Source organism: Augochlora pura, chromosome 3 (genome assembly GCF_028453695.1).
Source record: "Augochlora pura isolate Apur16 chromosome 3, APUR_v2.2.1, whole genome shotgun sequence".
Taxonomy (NCBI): domain Eukaryota; kingdom Metazoa; phylum Arthropoda; class Insecta; order Hymenoptera; family Halictidae; genus Augochlora; species Augochlora pura.
Window position 1 is genome coordinate 27,181,914 of NC_135774.1, and position 14,412 is coordinate 27,196,325.

General features: G+C 40.5%; 1 protein-coding gene across 2 annotated transcripts in view; it reads right to left on the reverse strand.

The window, feature by feature from the left end:
- Snu (ABC-type transporter snustorr) overlaps positions 1-9,878 on the reverse strand; it is a 58,721-nt gene extending 48,843 nt beyond the window's left edge. For both annotated transcript variants that reach the window (XM_078176395.1, XM_078176394.1), the window contains exon 1: positions 9,720-9,878. The gene's annotated coding sequence lies outside the window, so the exon portion shown is untranslated. The remainder of the gene's footprint in view (positions 1-9,719) is intronic.
- Positions 9,879-14,412: the final 4,534 nt, after the last annotated feature.

Here is a 14,412-nt window from a genome sequence, read left to right on the forward strand (position 1 = left end):
CGAACGAACGAAAGATTTACAGGAGGAACGAAAATGACCTCGACATTTTTACCAGACACCGTGAGTTTGCGATACGAATGCAAATTTCTACCGGAATTGATGGCCGACTTCTTTAAGTAATTATCCTTGTTTATATTCAGGGTCAGTATGGAATTCCTGGGAAGGATGTAACAGTTCGCGGATACTATATTTAAATGTTCGCGGAGAAAAATGTCGGTACCTCGGACGCGACGTCCGTTGACGGACACCGTCGTTGTAAATATTTAAATAATCTGTCTGGAGGAATCTGAAAAGAGCGAGGATAATTGGAGATTTTTAGAAACGTTTGCTTTTGTCAATTGGAGATGGGCATTGTTCGAGTCAGAATTTGAGTCGAAATGTTTGGCGAATCGAATTTATTTAGGAAAATTTATTTGAAATTTATTTAGGAGAATTTATTTGAAATTTATTTAGAAGAATTTATTTGGAATTTTACTGGAGTTAAATGTTATTCGAAGAATTTATAAAACATGTGTTATCCTAATGAAATGTTATCTGAAGAATTTATTTGAGATATTATTCGAATGAAATTTGATTCGATAAAATTCAGGATATTATAAAAATAAAATTTGATTTGAAGAATTTATTCGAAATATTTTACGAATCAAATTTTATTCGAAATATCATTCTAATAAACGAAATACGATTCAAATAATTTACTTGAAATATCATTCAAAGAATTGATTCCAAATATTATATTATATAGTATATTATATGTATATTTAGTTATATACTAAAACGTCATTCGATATGCCATTCAAATAATTAATTTCAAATATTAATCAAATCAAATTGTATTCCAAAGATTTATTCAAAATATTTGTCTAACAAAATTTAATATCAAAATTTAATTTACTTGAATAATGCCTAACTCTACTATTAGCCCTTTAACTGTCTTCGAAGTTAAAGGGTTAAGAAATTAAAATCCGAAGAGATTAAATTACAGTATGATGAATTTGATCGGTGCCGCGAAGTCGACATTCCGACGGAAAGGGTTATAGCAACAGGCTAGTTTACGACAACGGCTGAAAGCGAAACTGTTTTCCAACAGTGCGTGCACGTTCGGTGGCGTTACGAAGAAAGCGTGCTGTATAACAATCCGCCTTTGGAATAGAAAATCCGTCGTCGGTCTACCAGTAGCACAGATTTTCTTTGGCACGCTACACCGCGACCACTGGCGCGGCGTTTGTGGTCTCCAGCGCGAGCAACGTGGGAAAATTAGTTCTTCGCGAACCTCCCGACGTTTACATAATTGAACAATTATCGTGCACGCAGAGGCAACAAACTCTTTCGCAACGATAACCGACTAACTGGATCGTGAAGATCTTGGTATCAGTACCATCCGAATGCATTGTTTCAAATTATGCCAACTTTGCGAATCAGAAAAATGATTTCAGATTTACAGTTAAAATTGCTTTGAGCGCAAAGGGTTAATATTGCAATTCTATTAAACGAAATCCAAACAGAAGTTTCCGTAATCGTCTCTTTCTATAATCGTTGAGAATAATAAAAGAAATAATAAAGAAAATAATAAGAATTTCTAAATTGTTTTAGAAATGCAGCTTTGAATTTTATTTAGCAATTATTCTCAGAAACGCGTAAAATCGTCAGTCTACTAATTATAAAGGAAGACACCGTGACGAGACCTTATTTTTCTCGGGAAAAAGAATTTAGCTTGTCTCCAATAACTTATCTTATTCTTTTTTTAACCTCGTGTGTAAAGAGCGTAGAATTCGAGAAAAATAATGGAAAGACGATTCATGAGATTTGTGGAATTCCAAGAAACGTGGTCTCAGCCTTTTTCTGTAAGGACGCGCGTGTTCCATCAGGATAGTTGACAGCGCGTTTAGCACATTCGGTCGAGGGGTTTCCTAGAAATCGGCGTGTGTGTGTGTCAGAAGAATTTCGTCACGCAGTTCGACGATCGGGATCGACGTCGGTCGACCGCGGAACCATGAACCGGATGCGGAGGAAAACGGTTGCGACCGCGCGCTGAACATTTTCCGGTGCGGTGGATTATTCCTGCACGCTTGGGATACGAAAGGGAAGTATTCAGATACGATTCGTTCTTAACCCCTTGCGCTATAATAACGAGTCAGACACGTCACGAATATTTCGTGCACGATTCGATAAATATGGCTGTAAATCGTTTCTATTAACCCTTTGCACTTTTCATATGCATAAATTATAGTAAATATTATACTATACTACAGCTGGTCAAGATAGCAATTTTGGATCTAAGCTTGAAATGGTTCGGAGTGCAAAGGGTTAATAGCGACACATTTCTGTCATAAATGCGTAAAATTGGTAAAAACGTAAAATCGATAAAAACGTGAAATTGGTAAAAATGGTTGAAACGATTCTTCTATTCTCGCGGTCCTTATTTTCGCGCGTCTGATCATAGTCGTCCGTTTCCACTTCGCCGAATTCTCGTCGAAGAAAAGAGCCGCGCATGGAATCGGTAATTCCTCGTAAACAAATGCGACAGTAAACAGGTGCAGTATGCATCTCTACTGAGAAATATTTGATCATGTCTCCGGAGAGAGAAATAATGTTCCCCCTTTTCGTGGAAAGATGCAAATCGAGACTTGAATTATTGCAGAACTGAGGTAAACTCTCTGCGTGAATAATGATGATTAGATCGCGGTTTTTATGCAGAAACTTTTCAAGGATTTAGAAATACTGTTGTACGATTTGCAGCTTAAGAAAATTATTAAAGGAAGGGCTGAATATGTTGTTCCTGTATTTTGCGATTAATGCAATTTTTATTTCGCGTAAAAATTCGCGATTTAATATTCTAAAAATACTCGTTAATTATTATCAATTAAGTAGAAGCAATAAAATAATAGTTATTATAGTGCCTGACATCGTTATTTTACCGACATATAATCCAAATAAAACAAAAACATCACAACGAAACCATTCGAATTTTCCATTTTTCTGCCGCGGGGCCCTGTTCTCACTGCGCGCCGTTTCAATAAGCAACGTCCGCGATTTTTCAGGAAGTTCTTCCAATGATCGAGGAGAAACCGACCGATTAGAAATTCCCATACCGGCTGCATCAAGTATACAACGAGAAACTCTGCCTAGCGGCGGGCCAGTATACGTCATTAAGTGGTCCCTCCGCTTGTCCCCATAATGGACTCGCGCTCTATTGTGCTCCCGGTCGAGGCGAACGTCACTGACCGCGCAAGAAAGTGGAGCTTCTTCGGACCGGAAGTGCCACGAAAATCCAAGCAGGAAGAGTGCGCGCGTAACAGAGAGGTATCCGCTGTTTGATATTCCACAAAGGGTGCCGCCGTCCGGATTGATCGAACCCGATCGTCGTCGGGATTCCGTTCGCGTGCGCGAATTTCGCTCGAAATAATGCACGAGCGAGCGATGGAACAGGTGTCCCGGCCGGCGACGTTTCAACTGCACTGTCTTCACGAATTCTCGTTACGGTCGCCGTAGCAACGAAGTCCGCGGAATGAAGTGTCGCGAAGCGAGACACGTGTGCGAGATTTCAAATTGCACAGTCATTTCGCGAGATTGAAATAAAGAGTTCACAGTCCAGCGATAAATTGAAACGAATTGATCCTCGCACGAGCGGGGACCGTGTCGGGACACCCTTCGAGATCTGCATTGCTAACGAGCCCGGCCGCCGCGAATTATGCTAAACAGCCGCGATATAGTCCGCGCGAGACGGGCTGCTGCGGGGGCGTTCATCTGGATTACACAGAAATGGCAGAGCGGAGACTCCGCCTATTCGGACGATCTATGGACGCGAAAAATCGCTGTTGGTATAACCCGACTGTGCATAGTGTGCACTCTGGAGTGCATATTTGTGCGTGCGTCATTGCGTCTCGATCAACGCGGCGAGGGACGAGCTGATTCTGCGAAAACTTTTAAGTATGGTTGGTAAATGTGGTAGAAAATTAAGGTGGTGAATCACTGTGCAAAAGTGGAGACGACTTGTAGAATATCAGTCGCCTTTGTTAGTATGAAATTTATTTGTTTAGTTGATTGTATATAAAATATATTTGGAACGAAGCAATCTTATAATTTAAAATATAATAATATAAAATATAAATGTAATATAAAATATCAGAGAATTGAATTAAATTATATGATATCTCGCTTCGTTCGAAATAAATTTTATCTAGATTCAATTATTTAATTTATTCGTGTAGTTGAATCTAAATAAAATCTATTTCGAACAAAGCAATACATCTTTTAATTTAAAATATAATACTATAAAGTATAAATATAACATAAAATACGAGCCAGTAAATTAATTAGATTATAATTAAACTAAATTATGAGATACGTTGCTTGGTTCAAAATAAATTTTATTTAGACTCCGTTAAGAAAGATAAATTTTCTAATTCTACTTTTTACTTCGTAAAAATTGCACTTCGCAAGCAATTTAGAGAATCACTGTTTCTCGTCATCCAGACGATAATGTGTTGAATTTCGGCATTAGAGGCGAAGAAAAAAATTTCATTACTCTGTTAACGAGTTTAGAAACGTCCATTAGTGGTCTTGCGAAATGTTTCGCTATGCGGAGTCGAGGATTGTTCTGCGAGTTCCATATTCTAGGAGGAGAACGTCTAAAGAAAAAGTAATATATGGAACGAACAACTGTACTATAAATATACCTATTAATTAACAGTTAGTCTGCTGTTCGTGTTTGGGGCGAGCTGTAGGTTAGACAAGAACTAGATCGTTGCTGAACATTTGAACATTCTTTCATACTTGCAAGATTTATGAATCGGTCTTTGTCAAGTGATATATAGGGTGTGTCAAAATTATTGTAATTCCAAGAATAGAGTAAATATATATAAGAGTAAAATAATAGTAATTTCTGATTGCGGAATTTTGCTTTTAAAAATAGTAGTAAATGTGCTATAAATAGCAATATTATAAATACTAATTTTTTTTTTTTTGGGCAGGGAAGCGGGAAAATCTTCAGCAAGATACGCGGGGTCGGTATTTATTACTTGACACAATAATAGACACTTTTTAATGCATATAAATAATTTGTCCCGTCTAAAATTAAAAGAGAAATTTGACAGTGAATGGATTAATGGACTAATAAATGTCGAGTGAGAATAATAAAGGAAGTCGATCGCACGGATCACGAAAATACTCTCGACAATTTCAGATCTCCGCTTGGAAGAAGAAACAACAATCGGAAGAAGACAGCTGGAAAACGCGAAGGCTGTTTCGCGAAGGTGGGATCGGCGAGCGTCCTCACGAGATTACGCGAATTACGAGAGGCCGGCAAGGACTCGCCGGCCACGGGGAATGTAATTACGAACAATGTCAGCCTCGCGGCGAGTAAGCGGCGGAAGCCGCGTAAGGACGTCGCCCGAATTACGTGCCTCCCTAACAGAATTTATGCAATTTACACCTGCGCGCGGCTGTTATGTGAAAGTGTCCGTCGCCGTCGCTGCCGCGACACCTAAACGCCGATCGCGACGCCGTTCGACTTCTCGCAATGAAATTCCCTTCCGTCCTTCTTACATAAACCGGTAAAAGCGGTGGTTGTCCGGAACCGCGGTGTACACTGCGCGACAAAATGATAGGACACCCCAGAATTGTTCGTGTTTCTCAAAACCAATAATGTATAGAAAGGTTTTGCATAGAAAGGTTATGTCATCAAACATAACCTAGCTAGGACGGTCGAGGAACCGGGACCGGGCCCATGAAATGGTTGGACCGCTTCTGTTTTTCGATCGCCGCGATCGAGGCGATCCAAGGGGAACGGCCACGTGACGAACGAATCCCGGGAGTACCGTTAACCGATCCGGTGCAATCCGTGGAATCTGTCCCGGGCTTTCCACGCCACGGTCGCCGTCACGCACGTGGGATACCTTTATTTATTTATTTCGATGGCTCCGCGCATGAAAGTCTCGATGGAAGTTCCGGCAGATGCTGGAATTCGGGGGAATTGTTTTTGTTCTGAATACGACAGATACTCGCAAAAATGTTGTTCAATGTTTTTAGACTCGTAGACGATTTTCTGGAACAGTTTTTAAATGTTAAATAATTTGTTGGAGATACATATTCGATTTTTTACGCGCGATCGACGACCTTCTGTCTATTTTTATTTATGTACTAGGTGGGTAATTATGTACTATAATTGGTAGTTATGTAATTGATAATAAAGTGAAATATATAATATAAAATTAATAATAAAACAATGCATATAATATAAAATTGATAATAAAATAATATTAACTTCCTATTAACTTCATCAAGAATATTGCGACATGCGCTTAGTTTCCTTGAAATTATAATTATTCTAAGTGTAAAGAAAATGAGAATCAGTTGAAAAATTATTTACTTAAAAATCCTTCAGTAATATCGAAAAAACCTATCGAATAAAATTAAATTAATAATAAATAAAAAAGAAGAAATGAAAGAAATTGTTTCCTATTATAAAAATTCATTTCTGAAGAGGTTGAACTCGATAATATCGACTCGTCGACGTAAGTAAGCTAATATATTTTTATAACTAATGTATTGCATTCAAAATGCAAATAATAATAATAATCATGTAAGTCGAAGTGATACCATGTGGTAACCAACCCCGTACACAGGAAGAGGCTGGTTAAGAGCGTCATTAAATATTTAAGGAGGTGCGTCCAGAGCGGCGAGAGAAGCTCCCTGCAATGAATTCGCTAACAGTTTCACTTCGCATTTAATTATTTCGAATGCATACGCGGCACACGAACGCGAGCATATTGTTCTCTTAACTTTCATATCCCATTTCACTTAATGAATAGCGAAATGAACACCGATTATCTCTGCCATTATCGTCGCTATTGTGTCTCGAACACAATGATTGAAGCTGTATTTGAAATCCGCTTTTCTGCGCGCGATTCGACAGAATCGACAGAATCGACAGAATCGACAGAATCGACAAAATCGACAGATTCCGATGGGAAAATACGGTTTTCGATGATCGAGGAATTTTATGGGAACAGTGGAACGGAGGCATGGCGGTAAAGTGGAAAGGTCGAAAGCACACGGTTGAACGGCGTCGACTTCCGGTGCGGCGGGAAAATATGTTTGTAGGTCGTTCGAAACTCGGCGTCGACGGCGTGCACCGTAAATCACAAGAGCTATCGAGCCAGATGACTTTCACAGTTTTGAGGAGAAGTGAGTTTTTAGGGCATCCGAGGAGCGGGTCCACTGGCCCGATCGCGGTCGAACACCTGTTCCTAATTACCGACCGAGACACCACCGGTGTACGACGAAGAGACTCGACCGATCGCGAACACGATCGACGGAGACCGTTCGGCGGCGGCCACGATGTTTCGTTGACACTTTCTAAACGACGATTTAAATCGGCTTTTGCCGCGGCTTAAGCGTGCCAATTTTAAGGGAAATCAATGAATTCGAATGAATCAACGACGAGGGCCCACGACGACCAACGAAGTTACGACCCGAGTGTCCCGATATTTGGCTAACGCTTTCTAAATACTGATGAGGAACACGTGGTTTTGCTGTAGTGTTTTAAGGTGATATACAGTAGAGTGTGTACGAAAATTCTTGTCTCGAATTTAGCTCAAATAATCAACTATAGTAGAATAGCAATGGCGAGAGATTTTCGAAAATTTTATATACAAATATGATAGAATGACAAGAAAAATATTTTATACATTTAATAAGAATAGATTTTAAATAAGAATAGATTTGGTCAGTCAATAATAAAACTCTCTGTTCCTCGCAAAGACTTTTGCTGCCATGATTCAATTAACCCTTTGCACTCTGAGGTTCCACTAATTTCTTATACTAACAAAGTTTATATTTAAAAGATTGTTAAAAGTAAAACTGTTGCTACGAGCCACAATTAATTTCATATGTATAAGATGCACTTTGTCACAGAGAATGGTAATACCATAAGCCAAAAAACATAGATAAAATGGCTTCGAGTGCAGAAGGTTAATAGAAGATAAAAATTCACTAAACAGCAGCAAGTAAATTATGTAAAATATTCTTTCCACTTCATTTTACTTCCTGTCACAACCTAGAGTCAATAATAGTCGCGAATAAAACTTGTTAACAACGCCGTAAAATTTTTATTATAATAAAATTCCCAATCAAGCGAAGATTTTGTAGTAAGTTCGACTAAAAACTGAAGCTCGATATAAATAATTAGTTTGATAAAATTTTCTCTAGTCCATCCATTCGTCAACTTAAAAATTAACGTTGTTAGGAATAATATTTTCAGAATAACTTCGTCAGAATAATTCCTTCAGAACAATTTTTTTCAAAATAATTCGTTCGGAACAATTCCTTCAGAATAATTTGTTCAAAATAATTTGTTCAGAATAATTTGTTTGGAACAATTCGTTTAGAACAATTCCTTCAGAATAATTCATCCAGAACAATTCGTTCTAAATAATTCGTTCAGAATAATCGCGATTCAATTTTTACTCTTCTAATCGTCGACAATTTTCAATCGTCTATTTTCCATCAAATCACCAACAGAGAAAAAAAATAGTTCGACGAGTGAAAACGTCTAGGGACACCCTATACAACCGTGTAGGAGGTTACGACGAGGAGCCGCGTGGAAAAGTCGGTCAACAAGTCTATGCGACCTAGCGCAGCGATATTCGGCTGGATCACGGACCGAGAAGCGGTACTATGTATCGCTGTATCGCTTCTCGAATTTGATACCCGCGCTTCCTGGTTTTAACACTTCCTTCAGCGTTTCGATTTCGTAAGAGTAAGCGCGGCGCAACGTGCACAAAATCTGTTATGCGAACGTTCCGCGTGCCGGCATGCTAATCGCGACAGGGGAACGCTGCCGGGACCCACGTTGGCGACGATAGAAAGCACGTTACGAATAAAATCGACGTTGCTCTGAACTCTGCACCTTCGACCATGTTTTAAATCTCGTCTGGTTTAAACAAGAATAATTTGTTTAATCCTTGGCGATGTTATACATTCGAGGTTTTTTTGTTTAACCGGCTAGCTGTTTCTGTGATGGGTGTAGTACTACTTGTCGTAAAGAAATGGTTTCATTTTGTGTTATGAAGAAAGATGTACGCTTTGGTATTTGTTATTAAATTATATATTTTATGACATTGTTACAATTAAATGAAATAGGAAGAGATTTAGACTATTTTCGAACCAAGCTCTATTCAAATCGCTACAACAATGCAATCTGGCAACTATCGCCAAGGATTAAACAAATTATCACTCCGATAAAACGTAAAACATGAAACGGGGCTAAACAGCTCGAAAAATCCCCTATTCGCCGATGAATTTCAAAGCAGAAACGCTTAAAAATCAGCGCAGCAAAATTCCAGCGCACATCTCCGCGATGTCCAGGTAAAATAATACCGCGTCAACCGCGCGTAGTCACAGGCGCGAAACGCAAATTCCCCGTTTCCGGAATACCTCGGCTCTTACGAACGAGATCTACGCCACACCAGGCCGTCGTTATCTGTGGATGCTGCGGGCCACACTGTCACACTTGCGATCACAAGAACACGGTCGTTTCGTTCACCAACCAGCTTCTCAGCTCGGACGAGGAAAATATGAATATTTTGGACTTCGCGGGCCGCTCGAGGACCGTGTTCGCGCGGGATCGAGGTACCGGATGCGGCCGCTTTCGAGAACGAGGACCGGAGGAGCACACAGAGGCGTGGAAAAGGCAGATCGTGAGAATCGTTGATTACCGTGCGCGAAGATATCGTCGGGCAAAACCGAGAAGATGGTAGGACGAGGCCGGAGTGCACGGATCAGGACGCCCGAACCGTCTGAACGTCTTTCTCGCACTGAGAGACGAGTCCGGTTGAGCAATAACGCGCAGACACCGCCGGCAGTCAGCCGACACACACACACACACACAGACAGAGGTTCCCAGCCGGGTCGCCAAAGACCCCGCTCCGACGGTCACACCACCACCGCGGCCGGTCTCGGTCGATTCATCTCGGCGATTTAATAAATAATAATTATCATCGGCCGAGACACCTTGCTCCACTTTCCGAGGCGAGACAGAAACGGCGTTGTCATTTACCTGGACACCCTATTATCGGCGAACTATGGCAAGGCGTTACGCTGTATTACGGCGCTTTGCTGTCCCCGTTACGCGGCTCACCTTCGGATAAGGGTCTTATTTATAGCTGGGCAAGGTTCCGGGTAGTTTTCAATGCCTTTGCCGAAGGAAAATTGCTCTTTAACCCTTTACGTTATCGCTTCTTTCGTGCTGCATCGAATAACACTTATTTGTCTTTAATATTTTTATTAATAGCACCTGGCAATTTTTGTGAATATATTAAGAATTTTGTAGATTTATCACTGGATGGATTGCTTCAGAAAAATTAACATAGACAATTTTATAAAATAATATTCTCCTAAAAATAGCGTTTTATTCAGTGGGACTATTATTGCATCGATAATAATTTCATTTTATTTCCACCCCCATTGCTTCCTACTAATATATTATTTTAATGCTGTTTAACTGCTTTATATGAATTTATTCGACAAATTCTATTATAATACTATACATCAGAGAAATATTAATATCTTTTAAAAAAATAATTCAATTTTCTTCAATTAAAGAAACATTTAATAAAGAACATATAAAGTAAAACTGCTGATAAGATTTTCGTAGCAATTATCTTACGATTTTACACACAGAAATTCTTTAAAATATACAACGAAATAAAAAAGATCTAAACTTCGTAATAATGTCTATTAATATCTCTCCCGCGAGTTGTCTACTAAACAAATTACTTTACTAATCAAATCATGTTCCCCCCTGGCTTACATTAAATGTCAAGCGGCAGCAATTAAACAGGAAGAATTATCAGAGCACGATGACCTCAGGGGAAATGATCGAGATCGATTCGTTCTCTCTGTACACCGCGTTCGCGCAGGATAATCAAGGTAAACGATTCAGGTTAATTCCAGTTTATTCATGAGTCCGCCGGCTTTTATGTAACCCGCGTTCTATACCACGCGACGTACACGCGAAGGGCTCAGCCATGAGATAATAACACGATTACGATTACCGAGAGCAGGAATTTCATCGTCGGAAGAAATCGTTAATGGATAGGGTCTAGGTGAACGCGTTTATTTATTCATTAGATTGTAAACTGCTAGCTCGACGAATTATCGAGGTGTTAGAGTAGCGTTTTGGAAAGGGGGTCGCCGGGTAGACAAGGCTGAGAACCTCTGTTCTAGGCCGACGCACTTCACAGGTGTACGAAGCTAGAGAGCAAACACATTCTCTGCTGGTCAACTACGCGGATTCATGGGCGCCGGCGCTGTTGTTCTAACCCCATGGGTGGGGAATTTCAACCCCCTTTGATCTCTCTACGTCCGCCGCATCGATTTCATTTCGTGGACTGTAGGTGAAATAAAAGAGAGAAACGATTTTTGTAAGACGTAAATTTGACACAGTGTATATAGTATGTTTATGTACAGTGTGTATATGTATGCTGTATAGTTAGGCTGTTATGTGTTTGTGACAGGAGTGAATGAATGGAATGTAGTATTTGAATCATGGTTAAATGTTTCTTGCAGTTAGAGACGATTTTTATTTTTATAGTTGAGAATTTGCTAAAAGGTGTTTAAACTCACCTACCTTTTAAACATTCACTAGACAACCCTGAAAATAATAATTCTTGGATAAAGATAGTGCTTGTAAAAATTATGGATTTGCGAGCAATATTTATGCTATATTAGTGCTATGTTATATTAAGTAAAAACTGACGATTTTATTAATGCAAGTTGCAGTATAAAATGGCCGATGGGCAGAAGTCTAAATTAGAATTAAATCTGAAATTGAAAGAATTCCATTGCCACAAAAATGTAACTAGAAGATATATGCCATAGAAATATGACTGCAAAATATATGCGATAAAAATGTGACTGGAAAATACGTATGTATATGTCTCTATAGATCTATGTACATGTCATATACATCTATGAATATGTTATAGAAATGACATATGCCATAGAAGTGACCTTATCCGCGAGAATTCCGGTGCTCGAATTCCACCGGGCGACGCCACTGTCCGTGCAAATTGCGCACGCAATAAACACAAACAGCGGCCTCGGGTCGGCTGCGGGCACTGCGTGATTCACGCAAGATTTGCTCCTCGACGGAAGCGTTCCAACTTGGCAGCTTTCGATTCGCGACTTCGCGAGTTGGATCGCTGGTGGTTCGGGTACACCGGGCCGGGCCGGGCCGGTCCGCGACACGCTTGTTTTCCCCGACAAGCCCGACACAGAGGAGTCGTGTGTCGCAAAACGAAAGTGACTGCGCCGCTCTGTGCCGTCATCTTCCGCGTGCGACGGGGCCCCGCCGTGATTGTGCAAGCGCTTGCAATTCGAAATTGACCGATCCGTTGCGACACGCGTAATGTCCGTCGATCGACGATCCGCGAACGGCGGGAGCCGTGGTCGATCGCTTCCGGTTTGACTTCGCGACCGATTGTTACCTGTCGTTCCGCTAATTTTCGCGACACTGCAATCTTTATATATGTACATACTATAGAATACTGCAACAGATATTGCAGTATCTATGCATAGTATGATATCTATGCATAGATACTACGGTATTCGTGAAAATTATTTTATATAGATTATAATGTATAGATACTGTAATCTCTAATGTATTGTATATATAAATATAAATATAATGTATATAGAGATTACGGTATTATACATAGTGTTGTACATATATACAGATTACATTATATATGTAATATAGGTACATATGTAATCTCTATATAATGTATATAGAGATATAATAATGTAATCTCTCTATACATATATGTATAATATGTATGTATCTCTACATCGAGAATGTACTGTACGTATATGTATAATCATTTCTAGAGAACTTATCGCACAAAATTGCAGCCTTCGCGACTGCAAATAATCGACTTAATTAATTTAGAAAATATCTGAATATTTTAGAAAATAAAACCAATTTCTCAGAAGTTGTGAAATAAGAGAAATCATTCTGGTTGATCGTGTACGATTTTTATCTCGAAACGCCGACAGCCCGAAGTTAATATCAACGACTTCACATTTTCACAATAATCACAGAGTCGCAAATGTTCGCGAAAGGAATGTTTCGCTGAGCAGACCCGATTTATCGTACGACGTCGAAGAAAGATATTTTTACGGTGTCTCAGCAGTCGGAAAATAAAGAATCGCGAAAACACGCGTGGATTCGCGTGACGCGGCCGTTCGCGTTCGCGCGTTTTCTCGTCTCTCGTCCGTTACGGCGGATTTTTTTCTTTTACGCTCCTTTACGACCGCGGGGAGAGTTAATATAAACAATGAGGTTTATGTGAAAATTCTGTCGTAATTGAATGTCGCTTTCATGTTGATTTACATTTCGCTGAAGATGCTCCCGGCTATCTATAGACGTTCGTATCGCAGGCATAAGCGATGCGTAGAATTTAACAGCGCGTAATTTCGAGCGCAGTTTTCTAGGCAGAAGCATTGTCTAGTGAAACACGGTGCATGCCTAATTTAAATAGTTGCGATCCTAATCGCCGCGTTGGAACGCTCTTTGTCTCGCCTGCTGGCGCCGTTTTCGCGAACGGCAAATTGTGAAACCGATGCATCGGACAGAAAAAGAGATTATAAAAACGAGATCAAAGAGGGTCGCAATATTTTAGCCTAGAGATTATTCCAGGAAGTTGTTCTAAACTGGACCACCGAAAGTTGTAACCCCATAAATTTCATTTCACCGGAGAAACTTCGCGGAGCCGTGATTTATCGGGGTTTTCGAAAATTCGCAGCTGCGGAAGCGAAATCCGCGCGAAATCTCTTTTAGAGCAAAAACGAGGGAATAATTTAATTTGTCAACTATGCGGAGGCTGCGCCGGATGAACAACGGGCTTTAAATAGCCCGATTGAGATACGAATCGCGGGAACTACCGCGCTGTATGGCTTTCGTCGTACGCGAGAAGAAACCGCGCGCGAGATCGCCAAGCCGTCGGAATACATACTTCGCGCAATTAGGGTCTCGCGGCGCGGTCGTTCCGACGAAAACCAACCAGAACCGAAGAAAGTGGCGATTAGCAATTTGGAAAGCCGTGGCGAAGGAAGTCGCGAGGAAAACTCGAGTGAAAACGATCCACCTGAATTAATCGGAACGAAAGGGAACACGGCGTGGTGAATTTTTCGCGCGAAAGACCGCGTCGTTCCGCGAACGAAAGCATCCGTCGATTAACTGGAGCGGAATCTTTTTCGCGGGCTTTCTGCGTTGTCATTAGAGAGACGTGAAAATGCATCCACCGGTTGCGTGCCGATGAGACCGGCAGACGCTATTACCGTTCGCGCTCGAAGCGGCTTCGCGACGCGCTCGCTCAAATGGCATCGCCGTTGCGTGCTAGAAATTAT